General features: G+C 40.6%; 1 protein-coding gene across 4 annotated transcripts in view; it reads left to right on the forward strand.

Moving 5' to 3' along the window:
• The window catches only part of CALD1 (caldesmon 1), a 152,905-nt gene that overhangs the window by 12,230 nt on the left and 121,458 nt on the right, over positions 1-19,217 (forward strand). For all 4 annotated transcript variants that reach the window (XM_088055025.1, XM_088055026.1, XM_088055028.1 and 1 more), the window contains exon 2: positions 6,806-6,890. The gene's annotated coding sequence lies outside the window, so the exon portion shown is untranslated. The remainder of the gene's footprint in view (positions 1-6,805; positions 6,891-19,217) is intronic.

Consider the following 19,217-nt stretch of genomic DNA (forward strand, 5'->3'; position numbering starts at 1 on the left):
GCTGTGTGCTTTCCCTGTCTCCCAGGGGTGAGGAGTAGCTCCACTGGGTGGAAGCACCTTCTTAGATGTGAATCTCATCAGCATTGTCAAGACCCTGATGGGAGAAGCTGCTGTGAGCTCAGGTTTGTCTGATGCCCTGGACATGGATCTCTGGAAACCCACGAAACATCCTTGTGTTCAAAGGAGGAGCAGCTTTTCAGCAGCTCATTTGTTTCTTTTGTTTTGTCCTGTCCCTCAAATGTCAGCCTGGGATTATTCATCATGTAATCTCCTGATAATTTCCTCAAATTCATTGTTCCAGACTTCTTTTAAACTTGGTTTTTCCTGCAATGTTTTGATTTCTTTATCTGTTTCTGGCATAAAAACATGGAACTGAAGAGCTCTAATCAGAATTATTTCTTGGGCAAATATGAAAGCAACAGTTTGAGATACTTTATCAAACTCTCATTTAGTCCCAAGGCAAGTGTTGCTACCCTGGAGTTCATAAAATTTCCAATACAAAGGTTGCCTGTTTTTATGGTATTGGACTCCAACAGATCATCTCTCCCAGACTCAGGTTATCTACCTGCAGAAAATAGATGATGATTCTGAATTCCTTTCAACCCTGTGTTAGCTGCAAGGTGTCAAGTGGCTTTCTTAGTATTTCTTTTCAAATAAATCTTTGAAAGGTACTTTCTTTTTGTAGTGCAAAATGGCTTTATGATCAAGCTGCCAGGCACTGCTTTTTCAAAGTTCTTTACAGAGGAGTTTGGCATCATTTTCCCTTTTGTCACTCTGACAAAACAAAGCACGAAAAAGAAAAATAATTCCTGTGACAGCACCAAACTGGAGGTGATGCCAGCCAAGAGCTTTGAAGGGAATTAATCTCCCAGCCCAACTAACATCAAACATGTTACTAAAACCATCAAAATATTATTTATCACGGAGATGGATGGGATATGAAAACAGAAAAAAACCACTTTTTACCACAGTTGACGGTATCATAAGGCTGTCAATGACAAATCTTTTGAAAAATCCAGCAAAGGGTAGAATTAGATTAACTTCTTAAGAGAGATTCAAGAAATAGCAAAACTTGTCTTGCTCTGTCACCTGACATTTTAGCATGCACAAGTGAACCGGACAACAATGTTGTTTTAACCCATATCCAACATTCCTGTCAGTAAATCTGCTCAAAGGGCCCCATATCCATATCTTGTGTGGTACTATCATTAAATCTTTTTTTTTTGCTACTGCCTGGAATTTCATTATGAACAATCACTGATGTAATACTAAACCTATGGAATCTTAAACACGTCTTAAAATCTGTGGAATAAAGCAGGCTCCTACCAAATCAAAAAGATGCAGTATTTTTTTGTTGGAGCTGTGTTTTTTTTTTTTCAAGTGGCTCATTCCAACATTTTCCCAAATATATTTCAACTAAAATGTCCCAAAAGAAACTTACTTCAGTTTTGGGGTTTGGATTAAGGTTAGAATTTTGTTAATAAAATGGAATTTGCTGTCTCTGTTTTCTTCTCTCCCATATTTCTAACACACATTTTATTTTTTGGGTTGTTTGCTGCCTTATCTTGGGTTTTACCTCTAAATGTGTGGCTTTGACAGCTTTGTGATTGTGTTGTGCCTTCATATTCCCACCTTCAGTCCCATCCAGCTCTCAGCCTGTCATGAAGATGTGCTGTGCTATCAACACAGCATTTGTCAAAATTAAGTGTTTGATGCTCAGTCCATTTCCCACTTGTTGAACTCTAACTGTCCTCCCAGTGCCTGTGAGAAAGCCTTTGTTTCAAAAATTGAAAAAAAAGCTCAATTTTAGCCTGGTAGCAAAGTCTCAGTCCAGGCAAAATGTTGTCTGGTCTGTATTTTATTCCTTACATCCACACACACATTGAAACTGAAGAGAACTAAGTTAAGAAAAGGAATGGTGAAGCAAAAATTATGTGGTTTATAGACTATTTATTATAAATTATAATATAATTTATATTATACATTTATAAGATAATATGCCAGTAGTTTAAAGGAAGCTCTCAGTGAGTCTGGTGGTGTGTACCAAAGTTAGAATTAATAACCTCAGGGACTGGAGTGTAGGTGAGTGTTCAGCATGGTGTGACTGGATCCTTCAGATCTTTAATTCTTTAAATTCTTCTTTTCCTTTGTGAGCCTGGTGACAAACCTGTCAAAAGAGCTTTGCAGTTTTAAGGAAAGAAGGAAAAAACCCAACCAAACAAAACCTCTGTCCCACAAACCCTGTCTCTTCAGAGTTTTCTTTTGGGCTATAAATTTAGTGCCAGTTGTCCCACAAAAAATGTGGGACTTGGGAATCTCCATGTTTCAGTCTCCTATAAAGAAAAAACACAAAGCAAAAATGTTGAGGGAAAAAATAAGTAAAACAGGACATGTCCTTCTTTGGAGTAAATATGTGGAGGAATTAAAGGATCCTCAAAAAGCCATTTTTTTAAAATAAAATGCCAATGTTTATGTTGATAATTGATTAGAGGCAGGAGCATAGGCAGGTGGGTGGTGGAAGTAGTAACCAAAAATGTCTAAACCCAGACTTTAAAAGAGTGTTCTGTCTGCAATCATGTGAATGCTGTGTTTTTGGATGCTGACAAGGAAACAGCACAACCTGCTTTACTTTTTTTCCTTGTTACAATATCACACCTTAGGTTGTCATCAAATTGTTGTTAACACATATTGTCAGGAATTCAGCTTCAGGTTTGAGTCGTGAAAGGGACTAAAGCTGTATTTTGAGCAAGGCTTGTGCCTAACTGTGCTTTTTCTCAGCAGAAGGGAAAAGTACTTTAAAAAAAACAATTGCTGCCCTAGTTCAAGTAGCAGTCAAAACTGCTTTAAGTCTTTCTTAAGTGCTTTAGAGGAGAAACTCAGGGACTTATTTTTATAGGTAAAATGATAATGTAAAAGAATCTATCTTGCAAAAACCCCTGGTATTACTGGTTTTTGGGTTTTTTTTTTCATTTTAACTATGTCCCTTCAACCAGCCATATATAAAGCCTATGAGAAATGAAAAATGAAAAACCTTAAGGGAGATTTTCAAGAGCACATGAGAATTTTGTAAACTGCCACCTGTGACTGCTTCCTGTCGAATTTCAGCCCTCAGCCTGGTCAGCTGGAAGAGTTGGGAATTTGAACCTGAGGATGACCCTACAGAACATTTCAAATGTGTTTTTGGGCTGTGGGTTGCTTGCTATAAGGACACCAGAGAGGTGCTGCTGTCTGTGATGGGTGGTGGTTCTCATGTTGTCTCTACAGGTGATTGTAAATGGGAGATGATGGTTCTGGTTGCACTGAAAAAGATTTTGTTTTGCTATTTGTCTCCTTTGAAATGTCTGCAGCCCAGATCCACTTGGTTTGTAATGTCTTTTGATCCCAGGGACTGAATAAAACCAGGCCAAGTAATCCCTGGGAACTGCTGCAACCAGAATTTTTAGGGAGCAGGGAAATTCAGCTAATGCTTTCCTCTGAATCAGTGCCATACCTGATATGGTTTCAGTGGGTTTTTTTGGCTGCTTTTCATGCCACCTGCTTTAATAGTCCTGAGCCAGGGCTCCAAAGATGTTCAGAAATCCAGGTTTGATTGCTGTAGGTTTTTAAATGTTTTAAATGGGCAGAATTGTCCTCAACTTCACAGGCTTCGCCATTTCCAGGTTGATGCAATTAAATTTGGCATTTTGTTTCTTTGTCCAGGTTATGGAAAAGAGGATCAAGCTTTTTCCACTAGATTGGAAATAGGTAGCCCTCAGTGCTGTTGTTTTTGCTTGCTAATGTAGGCTTTACCATCTAAGTGTTCCCAAAATTTAACCCCATGGAACAGGGCCATGAGGATTGCCCTCTGCGAGAAACATTCCCTGGAATGATTGTTTCCCCTTCCTACAGAGCACAGAATTTCACACTGGAGAAGAATGATGGAAAACCCAGGATTTTAGTAGGCTCATAAAATGTTTAATGGTCTACTGCTCTGTTTAGAAGTAACCATCTCTAGTTATAAAGTCATGAAAGACATCTCTGACTCCTTGAAGAGAAACTTTGTATTTCCACACCTGTTTGGGTTTGGTATTCACACCTCAGTTTCTCCAACCTGGTAATTAGTTAATCAGTATGTAAGTAAATATAGTGATGAGATTATCTGTTGAAGGAGATTGAAGAAATAATGAGGTGGAGAATAAGGTAAATTCATTTGTGTTGCACTTAGTGTTCCTTTTAAGAACCAAGTGCAAGATAATTGCACTCAGCTTTCCTTAGTGTGTGCCATCCAGAGATTTCTTGAGTATGAACCAAATAGATTAATTTTATTAATTATATTTCAGCATATATGATGTATAATTATTTATAATAAATTATAATTAAATTTATTAATTATTTAGAAGCTTTTTAGTTATTGGTGCCCCTTGACTTTGATATTTTGCAGGCTATGTGGTATGAAACTGTATAAAAGTATATCAGCAAGTGGATTAAAAAATTAATCTGGTTCACGTCATGTCTAATTGTCAGCATTTGCTCATTCATGGTATTTCACTTGATAGACCATAGAATCATGGCGTTGGAAAAGGTCTGAAATACACTTGTGAGTTTTGCTTCAATAAGGAATTCTTGAAGATATTTGGCAAAATGAATTAGTTTTTAAAAAAGTTGTTTTTAGTGCTGTGCTTAGGACTACAGAGTAAAAACAGCCCATGAAAGAAAAACATGTCCTTGGTCAGGAATATGTGCCTGTGTGTATGTTTTGGCTCTGCCTCAACAAAAGTGTGCCTAACTTAAAGAAGGTGAGTAATCTTGTTTGGTTGGGGAGGAGAACACTTAAGTACCCTGAGATGAGAGCACTCACAGCTTGGTGTTAAAGCCTCACAGGGGGCTAAGAATGAAAGAAAACAAGATGTTCTTCTGATTAAGACTGATGTCCACCTTCAGAGCTTTGTCTGCAGAACATCTCAGCAGTCAGGGAGTTACACAACTTGAAGGTGTTTAACTGAACTATATTGCACCTTCGAATTTATATTTTCTTCTCTGTATGTAAATGGTGTTTTTAGTTAAAGCAGAGTTTCTACCTGAAAGACCTGGATCACTTCATGTAGCTAGGTGACTCCTGAATGGCACATCAGTCCTTGGATTTTGTTAGTGATTGGAGTAGTTTGGCATTTTGTTGGTGGAAGGAGAGATCTGCATTTCCTCTGGATTAGAACACGTAACTGCAATTGACTTTAATGGGAATTTTATGAAGGCTGAGATAGTCCTGTGACCTGGATTTATGCATTGCACAAAGAGAACCTGAATTCCTTTCACCAGGTCTGCTGGGTTTGGCAAACTCAGGAAAACCTGGATTCTTCAGTATTTGCTGTGATACAGCCTTGGGAAGGTTCAGAACGGAGTTTCCTGGAGGAATTGCCATCTTAGCTGGTCACAGCTGTGATTTTCTGCCTTGGCAGCTCTCGGGGCAGCAAAGGTGTTGTTTTTGTAGAACAACAGGGTACCAGTTGTGTTTAGCCATGGTGCAGCACGTGTGGAGCAGACTTTGACTCCCTCTTCATTTCATCACCTGCTACCTTCAAAAACCCCCTTTGGCCAGGAGTATAAAATTGAAACAAACTCCTCAAAATTCTCTAAGATAAGCAAATGCTGCCCCTGACACTAAATTACTGACACTGCTTATGGACTTAGAAGAAATGGTGCAAAATTGCACTGTCACTTGCAAAAGCATGATGTATTTTTTTGGGGCTTAGTCGAATCTCTTGCTTAAGATAATGAGTCTAATGAATACTCTTAAGCCCACCTGCTGATTGCGTTGATTATGTAGGAAGGTAAACTCCTTGTCTAATTAAAAGCTGTTTGTGAAGCCAGCTTGCTTTTGGTATCTTTCTTCACCTGGTTTAACAGATAAAGAAAATTTCTCCACACCTTGTAATTCCAGCCTTCTGAATATATGACCATTTGAAAGTTTTGTCTTTTTTACTGCCTCTGTACATGGAAGTGGATGGGAGTCACCAGAGGCCCTGAGCAGCTTTCCCAGCTGGCTTGGTTTACTCCAAATTTGAGATCTGAGTTTATCCTCCCAAGAACTCCCTCCAGTTCTCCCCTTGAGGCATGGCTCAGAGGCAGATTTTTCTCACCACATGCTAAATTATCATTTATCCCAGCTTGAAGGTGGCTGTTCTGCCACTGTTGCAGTCAAAGCACATGAACAGGCAGACAAACAACCCCTCACTGAAACCCATGGCAATGCAGCTCTGCACAAATAGCCAAAGGGTTTTGCATCTTTGACTGAAGGCAGCCAGCAGTCAAGAAACTGTGCTGGTCTACAGCCAAAAGAAATAGGGAATTCCCTCAGGTTTTTTTTAGTTTTTTTTTTCTTCCCTGAAGTGATTAATGGGGGCATAATCAGGTTTGGTTCCATATTAATCAGTGCAGTTTGGATATTAAAATCCTCAGTTCTGTGGCTGATGCTTCCCAGGATGTTCTCAGGGTTGCATTACGCTGTGGTTGGTTGGGTTACAGTCCTGGCAGCAGGATCAGGTGAATGGAGCAGTTTTCCTTGCAAGTGGAAGCTGCTCTTTTCCCTTGGTGGGAGTTGGGATGGATGGAATAGTCTGCCTTTTCCTGCTTGGGAGTTTCTTCCTCACACAGGAGCCACTGGAAAAAGAAAAGGAGCAGCAAATCAGCTTAGCCAGTGGTGCAATTGTATCCAGCAACTGCAGCAAAGATCAAGATCTGTTTTGCTTTCTAGGTCATCTGAACTGTAAAACTTTTCTGCCTTTGGTGCCTTCTTTAATCCCTGACGTAAACACTCCTGTCTTTCCAGTGCCTGTGATAACCATTGGGATACTCAAAGAATCCCTTGGGAGCTGAAGAGGCAGCATCTTCCAGGCTCAGGGGCATCACATCTGGTGAGATACATACATGTGTCTTTTTTCATGCTTCTCATGCCTTTTTTGTTTTACCTGGAGCTGTATTTTGTTCAGTTGAGACAATTTCTATCACCAGCTGCGCTTTGGTGTTAGCTTATTTTCCTTTGAAACTCCAAGTCTGGTATGGAAAGAGGTTGTTTTGGGTTAGTGATCAGTCTGATTTAGAAGACACTTTGTGGTAGTCCTTGATCAAACTGACTGCCAGGAATTACTTGTATATTTGGGAATTTTCCACCCCGATCCTTCCTCGTTTTTTTTTTTTCCCCCAGTGTTTTGCACACTAAGGATTATAAGTAAGTATGTGCATGGTAATTTAGCTCCCTAAAACACTGAGAAATTTTTCCATGTTGTGGCTGCAAATTCACCTCCTGGTTCCTGGAAGTGACCTAAATGGGAAAAGGGTTTTTTTCCCTTGGGAAGGTGTAACTCCTGTGTCAGTGTCATTAACCCTACACGTGGTCATCTGAGGGAATGAGGTCAGCTCAACAGCCTCTCCAGGCTTTCCTTGGGTGAAAGTTATGAATATGGAGACCATTATGTGTCATTAAGATAATAATGTTGCTGAGTGTGCCAGTGAAGTCAATGACTCTCCATTCCCCCAGGTGTTCTGGTTTTAGTTTGATAGGGACACGTAAAAATAAAATTCTGCTTGCCAGGTGGGAGGAAATTTGCCTTTCAAAAGATTGTTGCTTCAGCACTTGATAGGAGCCTTGCTAAGCAATGATGGTAATAATAATAATAATAAATGTTCCCAGGCTGCACTTTTTTTATAATTGCTGTTTAGACCAAATTGCTGTGAGTGAGGAAACTCCAGAATTCTGGCTGCACAGGTGGAGGTTATGATGTCATGTGCAGCAAATTCACCGATTTGAAAGGATGGACTTTATAGATTTATACAAAATAGTAACACAAATGCAGAGTTTTAGTCTTGGTGAAAGCTAAGGGAAACAAAAAGGATGCAAAATGTAAAGTGAAGCAGCCAACCTTGATGGGGAGGTGAGGAAAGGACTTGCCTTGAAGGGTTTCTCTGCTTGTTGAGCACCACTCTGGGGTGGCTGTCGCTATCAGGGGCTGTGTCTTGCATGACCTGAGCTTTTCCTGTGAGGGGAAGGTTTGTAAACATCCCAGGAAGTTATGGCCACACATGTGGTACTGCTGGTGGCTCTTGCATTCACTTTTAGTGAGTTTGTGTCTCTCAGCTCTGTTTCCTCATCACCTTTTTTCTCATTTCTGGTGTTCACAGGCAGGTTCAAGTGGCCAAGCAGAGCAAAGTCCTGAGCAGAGTTCATGTGGTCAGCTGTACCCTGCCTGCTCTTCTGGTCCCTGGTTATCACAGATTGTGTCAGGAGATGAGGGAAAGAAGAGGCAGGGTGAGCCAGGATGAAGCCAGGAGGATAGAAACCTAAAACTGAATTTGCTTGGCAATATTGGCTCCCAAACTCTTCTTTTTTTATTTGCACATGGATCTATAAAGGCTCCAGTTTCAGTCCTAGGGAATAATTAAGCCTTAAACAGTGATAAACAGGGCAATATTCAATTAGTGAGCTGCCCTGACAAAGGCATGTCAAAGTAAATTGGTGTTTTTTGGGGCTGTTAACTGTGCTGACAGAGGGTTGGTTAATTCTTGAAGGATAATGTTTTGGGCAAATTCCCAGCCTCCAAATGCCTGCAGGCAACCTTGTCCATATTTGTGGTATATTTGAGGTCTAGTGCTGCTCCTTTGGGCCATATATTTTAAGAGGAAATTTTAATGGAAGGAAACATTGCTGCAGAGCAGCAGCCTTCTCTGAAAGACTTTCCAAAAAAACTTTAAGGCCAAAGGTCTTGTTTTTTCAGGGCAAAAGATGTGAATCCTTTAATATTTACTCAGTTATAAATAGTGATGGGCAAGGCTGTGAGGGTGGATTCCTGGGAGATTGTATCAGGGATAGTTATTCCCCAAACTAAGCAAAGGCAGTGGTTGTCTTTTAATTGTTGCATCTTCTTTGGCAGAGAGAACACCATTATTAAACAGATAGCAAATAATTATATAAATTTGAGGTTTTCACTCCTCTCTTATTTCTCTCCAGTCCCAACAGGAACCAAAATTTATCTTATTTCCAGTAAGGGATGGCAGTTTAATGCTGGGGGGAATGTTCATGGTAAATGTTTTGGTTCTCCAGCCGTGGCAGGGGAAAGTGCAACCCCATGGGGAAAGAACTTACCTGGTGCTCTTGACCAGCTGGGCTTGGACAGGGAGCTGCATTTCATTTATCCACACCTCTCTTCCCCCATCTGTAAATAGGAGGGAAGATTATAACTTTTCTTGGGGAGAAGCTGTTTGAAAATGTTGTTACTTTCCACTGAAAGCTAAATCTGCTGGTGTCATTGCTAATAAATGGGTGAGTGTTATCTAATTCCACGAACAGGTTAGTTTGCCTGCCACAGTGAAATCCAGTCTGTCACAGTGTAGGTCTTGTAAAGTTCAGAATGCAATTTATGCATCACCAAAGAGTAAACATGAAACCCAAGTGAGACAAAAGCCTTGCTGAGGAGCCTGAAGGCCAGATCCTCCCTAGGTGCTGTGACACTTGCAAACAGAAACAAAGCATTTGAGGTGTCTTTACAGGCTCACAAGACTGCTGCACCACTGGACAGCCCTGGTGTATTCCAGACACCTGCACCACCCACCTGCATCCCCAGGAAAATAATGCCTAGCTGCAAAATTCTGCAAAATAAATGTACAGCGTTATTTCTTGGAGGAGGAATGCAGATTCTCATTTGCTTTTTGATTTTCTGTATCAAGAGTAAATGTACAGTAACTGAACTGACTGGGAAATGTTTGCTGGTAAATACTAAATAATAAATGTTTGGTAGTAGCTGAGACCTCAAATAGCAGGAAAAAGTGTTTTTGAGACATTGATGTGCTTTTGTGTAGGTACCAGAGAAGAAAAAGTAAAACTGGCTACTAACAGCTATTAGGTATCATTCCAGAATCTTGCAGTTGAACATTTATTTCTATTGATGTAAGACAGGTATTTAACTCTTTAAAAAGTTATAGCTGGACTCTGTAGACTCTGTAGGATACTTAAAAATTTTGAGAACTGAAGAGACACTGTAACCTTTTGTATGCTATCTGTACCCAAAAAAATTAAAATTAATTACAAAAAAAAAAAAAAAAGAAAAACCAGCTGAACCAACAAAAACAAACTAACACACACCAAAACAAAACCCACAGAGATTAAATGACAGAATTGCTGCTTTTTTTTTTTGGTGGCTGTTGGTACTATCATTTTTGCTAAAGCATTCCAGCCAAGGGCATGTGGCTGCAGTGGAATTTGATGTACAATCAGTTTTAGGGAACAGCCTGTGCCTTGTTAATATAATCCATAAAAGGCTTCCAAACTTCCTGAAACCAGTCCCTTCTGTTTCCAAGTCTGCATATGATCTCATAGGAAATGATCTGGGAGAGGCCAGCTAAGCCTTTTGCATAATCAAGGTAGCATTGTTCTTTTAATGCCTGAAGTGAGTTGTTTCACTGATAGAAACTCAATAATCCCCTTTTCTTCTGTCAACAAATCTCTGTTATCAGGCTGTGCAATGATTTTGGTGGCACTGCAAAGGAGAGTTAAGTGGGAAGGCTGAAGTGTGACTTGAAGACCGACCTCAATAATGTCATTCATTTACTTTGTCAGCCCTTTCAGAAATCCTAAACCACTTGCTGCCCAGTGAAATTTGGAAGAACTGAAATGCAAATATGTAACACAAGTGGGCAAGGTTCATTTTGCAGTGGGCTCAGGGGCAGGTAAGCAGCCTGCAGCTGGCCAAGTTTCATAAATAGCAGTAGTAGCAAAACAGAGAGGAAGATACCTGCCCTTTGTATAGGTTTGATAAGAGTAAATCCTCTCATACGTACATTAGCAGTAGAAAAAGTGTTTTTTTTTTATTGGAGCCCTTGAAAATCTTGCTTTTTACACAAACCCAGAGTGCCTCGTGCAGTGCATATTCTTTTATATCCTCGGGATACCCAGGATTTCCTCAATATATTTAGCCCAAGAAGGGAAACACTCCAATGAGCTGCTGTCCCTGAAAGCCTTGTATGGCAGCGAGCCCCAACCTTCGCTGGCAGGGCAGGGACAGCAAGAGGCTCTGCAGAGCACAATTATGGTCCAGTTCACATCCACAGGCAGCAGCTGCCCTGCTAGTGAAGGTACAGTGAGCCTGAGCAGAGGGCTCTGTGGCAGAGTTGTTAAATTTGGCACTCTGCTCTGGGCTCCAGTCATTTTCTTAACCATATTAGGATACGTGGAAATTGGCCAGCCAGCAATGGGCCTTCGATGTTCTTACTGCCTGTGCTCATATTTTATAGAGTGGGCAGCCACTGCTTTACTTAAAAACTAGCAGGTCTGATAGAATAAGAACCCATTAACAATTCTCACTGATGTACAATAGAGGGGGAAAAAAGAGTTTTTCTCAAGACAAAGGATGTTGTTACAGCGAAATCTGCGGTTCCCTTGTGCTTTTCACCCCTAGATGTGGATCATTCTGGAAATCAGATCCCAGTAGTTATGGACTGTGCTGTCATTCAGGTGAAATAACAGGGTGAGGTGAGCCTGGCTGGCCCTGCCATGAGCATTCCCATTCCCTTTGCTGGCTTACCCAAGGCTGGGGAAGGCAAAACTCTGTCCTGGTGACTCTCAAGGTTTGCTTGAGCCTGGCTTATCCAGAGCCAGACTACCTGGGAGTGGTGCAAGAGCAATGGGCCTGACCTGTGTGTGCTTCCTCAGGGCTGAGAATATCTGAAGCTTCCCCAGCAAGGGACAGAATATTCCACAGGAGAAATTCCAAAATAGAAAGTCTTCAGTATTTAGCAGACAACTTTCATGGTCTTAAGGGTTGAGAATTTGGCAAGCAGAAGTGTTGGTTAAGCATATTATCAGGTCTACCCTATACTCCAGTAGATTTTGCTATTAAAATTACCTTTTTTGACCAGTAAGTGTTTTCATAATTTTTAATTTACTACTGCTCCCTGTAGCTGTAAACTTTTGTTTCACTAAAATGATTCTCTGTCTTTTCTAACATTCTAACACTTGCAGACAGTTGTCACATCCCCTACTTAAAACTTATTTGATGCATCCATAGCTTTTTTTAATCTCTTTGTAAGTCAGTCCCTCTCTGCTTGCTTAACACTTTTATGGCTCTCTTGTGGTTTTCCTCTGGGTTGTTATTGTCCTTGAGGAAATGAGTTCTCCAGAGCTGAATGAAGTGTTCCAGGTGTGATCATCACAGAGCTGGGATATCACCTTTCTGCCTCGAGTGTGTTCATTTCATGTTGTTGCATGGACCCTTTCTGCTGCCACATCGCACATTATTTGATGCCTACTACAAAAAAAACCCCAACAAAACGAACAAAACAGGCCAAATTTAAGCTTTTCAGTTACAAATTTTGATAACCTTTCTCAAAGATGCAAAAATGGCTGAAACCATGCCTGTGGTTTTTAGCTCAAGGTGGCACCGTGCTGGAATTATCACACCAGTTCTGACCTTTCAGCTTTTTGCTGACGGTGTCTATGATTTTATACAATTGTCTGCTTGGCTCTCTTGTCTGTGTTAGTGGATAATAACATTGAAGTAGCTTCATTTGGTGAGGCTGTGAGAGTTGATTCAAGTTTGTGCATGATCTGGAAGATATAAGGAAGTGACAATGTTAAATAATTGGGCAAATAGCTGCAGAAAACCACATTACATGACCTGTAAGCTTTTGCTGTCCAGGCTTGTGGAGATTGAGGAGGGCCATCAGTAAAAAACCTGCTTCTGTCTAATGATTAATTTGCTAAAAGAAGAGGAGAACTAAATGAAAATGATGAACTTTATATAGAGTGTAACCTCTGCAAAATTCACTAGAGACCCACTGAGAATATGCTTTTAACATGTCCAAGTTTCCTTTGTTGATTTGCCCAGCTGTTAATTTTTAGTTTGAGAGACCAGCACAAGCAAGAATACATTTGTTTGACAGGCCTGGAAGAGGAAGTAAGCCTATCTTTCATTTAGGCATGTTTATATCAGCACAAATTGAATGCAATATCATAAAATTGCAGCAGAGCTAGGAGTGTGGCACGGAGAGAATAAAATATTATTTTTACAAATTAAGACATGTCACAAATGATTCTTCTGAGCCCAGGCTGGTAAATCCCCTCACTGGCACAGCATATGGATTTACCAGGTTTAAAAAAACTACATGAAGCAGATGCAGCTGGAGGCAGACCTCCAACTCTACCCATCATTTTTAAGATAGAAATCTGGTGAAGTTTTCAGTGCAATAACGTTCATGATGTTAATTTGTGAGGACCAGGTCTTTATTAGTGATATACTAATATCACTGGGGGTCTGAGGATTGTAACAGCTGAAATCCAGGCTCTCTCATGGGCAGTCATCTTAGCCAGGTCCAGTTCTGCTTCTGTGAGCTGAGAAATTTGCACAAAGCCATTCATGACTGACAGTTTTGGTAAGATAAGTTTGTATTTGGAAGTCAATATTCTGAGGTGGCTGAGGATAAGGAGTTGAGGAAAAAAAACCTCTCTCAGTGATAGCTGAATTTTCCACTGTGTTGTGGGATTTGGTGTTTGGAAAGACAAAACCACTCATGTGGAAGTTACTGCCCAGGTGGAGGCTTCTCTGCAGGCTGGAGCCATGGATGAGGACTGAAAGGTTCATGGAATATTTCAAAATTATAAGGAGGGCATGCAAAGGTGCATGAGCTCTTGAGGTAGGAGAGAAGGGATTATGCATGACTTTTTCATGCCCACATCACACTGAAACAAAATAAATGGAAATGCAGCCTCAATACTGGATCCACTAAAGGGAAATGAAGAAGGAAACATTTCTGTTGGTTTCTGTTTTAGATCCATTACAAGAAGGAGCTCTGCTGTAGGGCTGTAGTTCAATGCAGGAAGCATTTCTACGGAATTTTGGCATTAGGTGGACTTCCCAAGAACGGCTACTGTCCAGAAGATATTCCAGCTAAAATCTTCTGAGTGCAGTTTGAATTGTTGGCACTATTTCATCTGAAGTCTGATCCAACTTGAGCTAGGAGAGGAACAGAGGAGGCTCTGATTTGGATCTAAATGGCTCCTCTCTACACTGTCCAACTTGCACATAAAATATTCAAACAGAAGAACATCCCAGGCAAGCAACCTGCCCCGAATGACCTTTTGTAAAGAATATGAAAGAAAAAAGGCTGTACAGAACTTGTATTTGAGGAGATTAAGACATGTTTGGAACCAGAGAGAGGAGCAGAGGACAGCAGTGGGAGAGGGGAGATTGTGGCAGGGGAATGTGGCACAGAAACAAAGGTGACCCACACTGCACTTGTGGGAAGCACAGTCTCTGTTTTGGATGGCTTTGAGCAGCCCCAGCAGAAATTCTTTCTGCCACAGGTCATTCACTCATTACTGAATTACCTATCTGCACCTTTCCCAGATTTAATCCTAAAGCACCACGACTGGGTTGAGCTCTGTGAGCAGATACAGGAATATTCAGCAAGATGCCTTGGGTTTTTTTTGTTTGTTGGCAACAACCTGACCTGACAGAACCAGATTAGGTTCTGTTTTGGATTTGGTTATTCCAGAGGTGTGTTTGGGTGCCAGTGACACATACAGCATGGGAATGTTTAACTAAATGGAACTCCTGCCTGAAGTGTTTCCAATTTACCCTAAAAAGAAGTAATTATTTTTTTATAAAAATGCTGCCTGTGCAGAGGGGGAACAGAGATGAAGACTGACTTGTCCCGAGGTCTTAGATCCTCTTCAGGAGAGGGCTGGGTTTGGAGTCTCTGGAAAAGGACTTGCTAAATCCTGATGTGGTCTAAATATTAATAGCATTGCTACATGCAGAAGTTTTGTTTTGAGCTAAGGAGGTCTCAGACCTTGTAGATGGTTGCTTTGAAAGCCAGGTGACTTCGGTGAAGGATTCTCTCCCCTCTATGTCTATGAATGTGACAGCAGGGAGGATGGTGTGGCTGGGCTCAATGAGAGCCCAAACTCAGAGAATCCAAGCCCAAGCATGAGTCTGGATGAGCTGGCTACAGCTTGGACTCAAACTTCAAAGCCTCCAGTGAAATTCTAAATAACCCAATACGAGACTTTTGGGCTTGATTTGTTTTCTTAGGCATGAGACAGCGGTATGAAGCTGAGATCTGGGTGTGTTCTAGACCTTGCCTCCTATTTTATGTGTGTAAAAGGCAGCTGTTTTGAAGCACTGCTAAATTATTGTCCACCTTTGTTGCCCCTGGGACAGAATAATGGTATTTCTTTGGATTTTTTTTTTTCCTGTGTACCTCCTTCCATATGCCCGTGGCATTTAGCAGAGTGAGCTCAAGAGTTAGTACTACATTTACTTATGTTTTGAGGAGAAAAGTCTCCTTATTGCTGTTTTACCTCCCCTACTTCCCACCCCCTATCCCTTCCATTTTAGAATTTTAATCACCTTGCCAAGAATTTGACTGAGTAGCTTAGAAATAAAAAAAAAAAAGATGGTTTTATGGCTCTTAATAATATGTGTAGGTAGATGTGCAGGTGAAGTCAAAAGTGCAGCTCATGCTCCAGACTGATTGCTGAGTGGTACAGACAAAGAACTTCTCCTGTTTTATCCTGCTTGTTATTGCATGATTTGATAGGTAAATTGTGGATTTGTTTCATCTCCTCACAAATATCTTACAGCCACTTTTGGAGATGGAATGCTGATGCTGGTAGAGTGGCAGCTACAGCTGATACCAACTCATGTCATGCTTGTGATCCAAACAAGAGTGACAGATCAGAGCTCTACAGTAACAGGAAAAGGAATTTCATAAACAAATTAAATATGTGGGAAAATTCAAGTGAAAGCAGTAGTGGTTAAGGGGAGAATTTCAAGGACAGGGAATAGATACTCAGCAAAAGTCAAAGCTGGTATCTGTCCATTGTATTTCTTTAAATGTTCAGATTCAGATTATTTTACTTTAAGGAAAAGGAATTAAATTAATGGACTTTAAAACTGTGTGCTTGGCAAAAAAAAAATAAAAAATAGACCTGCATCTTGAGTTCATTATACTTACACAGCCATCTCAAACTGGCTTTAGATCGGGGTTTTGTGTGGTGGTTTGATTTTTATCTGTGGTTAACAGTGTCCACAGTCAAAGTATCTTGGGCTCTGGTTTTGTTACATCTGTCATCGATTTTTGATACCTCCTGGCTATGAGGGTTTGCTGTCTTGCCAGTGGAATCCTTGGGAACCTTTGTGAGTGTTTCTGTGGAGAAGGTAATGACCATGCCCTTCCTCCTCCATCCTGAGGAGCTCCAGCTTCCTGCTGCTCTTGCTGAAGACACACAAGTAGAAATTAGGCTGAAACTGGCAGGTAGTATTAAAAAATATATTAAATAATATAGAAGATTGAAAAAAAAAATAAAAAATGTTGGTGTCTAATCCAGTTCATTCTATTGGCCCAAAGCAGAGTTTACTCTTTAAAGTGAATTTTGGGTGTTGTATTTTTTTTTTTCTGGAAGTGTCCCATGCAGAACTTTGCAGTTTGCCTCACTTGACCTGTAACAGTGCTTAATTATCTTTCCCTTTACACAGTTTTCCCAAGGGTCTTAATTACTGGGGAAATTGCTGGTGTCAAGGGACAAAATCAGTCTCTTGCTCCATTTTAAGCACATAACATCTCTTCCTGCCCTCAGGGGAGATGTGAAGGCTTTATCATTCTCTAAAATATGTGTGAGAATTACTGGTTTTTAGGCTTGGCAAGCCTGACCCTTCCAAATTCTCCATGGACACCAGGTTTCCTAGAGCTCTGGAAACTTTCATTGCTCTCTTCCAATAGTTCCCCCGTTTCCTGAAGCAAAATTTACCTCGGATATATTCATTTTTCCAGCCAGGAACTGACCAGTACTCAAGAGGGAAGGAATGCTGTTTGTAGCTGCTTTGTTTCCAAACATCTGACACGAGTGTGATTTGCCACCAGCCCTGGATTACAGTTTTTTCACTCCTATTTTTTTTTTTCTATCTATTTTAATAGATAGAAAATAGATAGATTTTTTTTTTTTCTATCTAGTAATTCAATTTCTGCCTCAGTAAAAAATGATTGTGAAAGCAATTACCCAACCACTTCCATATTTTTTTGGAGAGATGTAACCCACAAATTGAGAGTACTCAGAGCTGAAAATGGCCTGATTTTGAGTGCTCTGGCTACTTGTCCCTTCACTTGAAATTCTTCCACGGTTTTTTTAAGCCATTGATAGCAAAATTTGTGTCAATGAATATTGTCAGTGAATATTGGGCTGCCTGATACATTCAGCCACGTTCTGGCTTCATGGGATAGGTCAGGCTAAAAACCAAAATGCACTGAAATAGGGAGGAATGAGGGGAATGGAAATGCATGCATGAAATGCTTCAGTGAGGCTCTTTCAAGTGCTCAGGAAAGCAATTACAGGAACACTTTGGGAGAGCAGGATGTGTCTGGAGCCAAGTTGCTTCAACACCTATGGGTGTGCTTGATATTAATTTTTAATATCTGCTTTTAGAAATCTTGAGAAAGAAGAGGTAATGCCATGACAGAAGAACAAATGTATTTTGTTGAAAGTAGAGCGAGTCCTGTGGAAGATATCACGTTATTAAAATAGAAGCCACCTCCTTCCATGTAAGATGGACAGCTTAGAGCAAGGTTGCTCCTCTAAATCCTCCTTGCTACGCCATGACTTAAAGACTTTGGACTCTTTGAAGTAAATTTCCCATGGCAGGGGGAGAATCATTCTGATTTCCTCCAGCCTGGCTTCCTAAGTGCTCAGATGATTGTTAATGAAGAGAACAGGTCCTGTAAATTCCCTGAAGAAGTGAATGGGGAGCACCTACGTTGGTGTAGGAAGGAGATTGTCAGTTCCTAGCGGTGGATTGCCACGGTTTGAGCACGCTGAATTCACAGCAGCAGGTTTAGAGGGGAGGGTTCATATTGTCCTTTAATGACACTGAGCTGTTCATTGAGCTCCAGCCAGCTTTTTCCACTGAGAGAGGAATGAAAAAGAAAAACAGCTTTGGAAATACAAGGCCTAGGAAATAGAAAATTGGTCTCATTACTGTCATAAAGCATAATGGTAAGAATTCACAATAGATCTGTTGCTATAATGAAGCAGGGGAGAAGCTCTGATCCCCTGAAGAGTACAAGGAGTTTCTCATATTATTTGACCAGGTGTGGGTGTGATGGATGGGGCCAGATATCAGTGGTGTAAATCTCTGAGTTCAGCGTGGGCAAAGCTGAATCTGGCCAAGATTCTCAGAAGAGACTTCCTAAAGGGATGAGCTTTATTGTCTTGGTGACTTCCCAGCCACAGCACTCACCTTCAGAAACATCCAGGCTTACCTCTCAGGGTGATAACTGATACACTGAATTTTCACAGTGCTGGGAAAAGGAAATACCTGCTGTTCCAAACTTTCCCATGCACTGCGTGGATAAGGACATATGTTTTTAAACTCACTGCCTTGCCTTCCTTTTGAAACTGCTGGAAGTTTTCTGTCTGAACCTAGGAATATTTTGTGCATGGTTAACATGGTGAATTATGTAGACCTTAGCTGGCTGCTCGTTATTGTTTGTAAAATTCTCTTTGTGTATTTACAAAATGGTAATTGAAATCCGTGGAAACATGAAATAGACTTTCAAGTATGTTTTGAGCCAGGACTTGAATTACAGTAAACATATTGATGAGTCACTTGTGCACAGGTAGATTCTTGTTTTCCTCTTCACAGTGAAACAGAAGTGTAAACACTGAGAATTTTCTTAGTAATGTAATATTTTATTTTTGTAGATTTGTGGAAAAAAACCCCAAGTGTTTTCCTTTTCCCTCCCCACCCTTTCCTCTGGGGCATTGTTAGAGTCTGTCTGATCCACAGAGATCTGATCCAAACCTAGGGAACTGAAACAATTTTTCTGGATTAAAAAAAAAACAACATAAAACTCCGGGTTTGGTCATTTCCCCAAAGCTCAGGAATGTTAGTGATGTCACTTTTCTTTCCTCAGAGTTGCCTTTAAGAGTTCATCTCTGTTACAGAGGCCATAATGGATATTCAAGAGAGATTTAAATGAAACTGTGGCAGCTGAAATCTCCGTCTCATCAGTAGGTCATGGGTCAGTGACAAATTGTCCATGAGGACTCATAGTTGGTTATCCTAAAAATGGCAGGAGAACTAGTGCTCTTTCAAGAAAAGGGTGTGAATGAAGGAAATTGACTGCTCACAGTTATCATCTTGCATGAAAGCCACTTCCATCTCTGCCCTGGGACATCTGTAAACACCCATTAAAGT

Source organism: Pseudopodoces humilis, chromosome 5 (genome assembly GCF_049639895.1).
Source record: "Pseudopodoces humilis isolate 2021_Gansu_Grassland_sample_001 chromosome 5, ASM4963989v1, whole genome shotgun sequence".
Taxonomy (NCBI): domain Eukaryota; kingdom Metazoa; phylum Chordata; class Aves; order Passeriformes; family Paridae; genus Pseudopodoces; species Pseudopodoces humilis.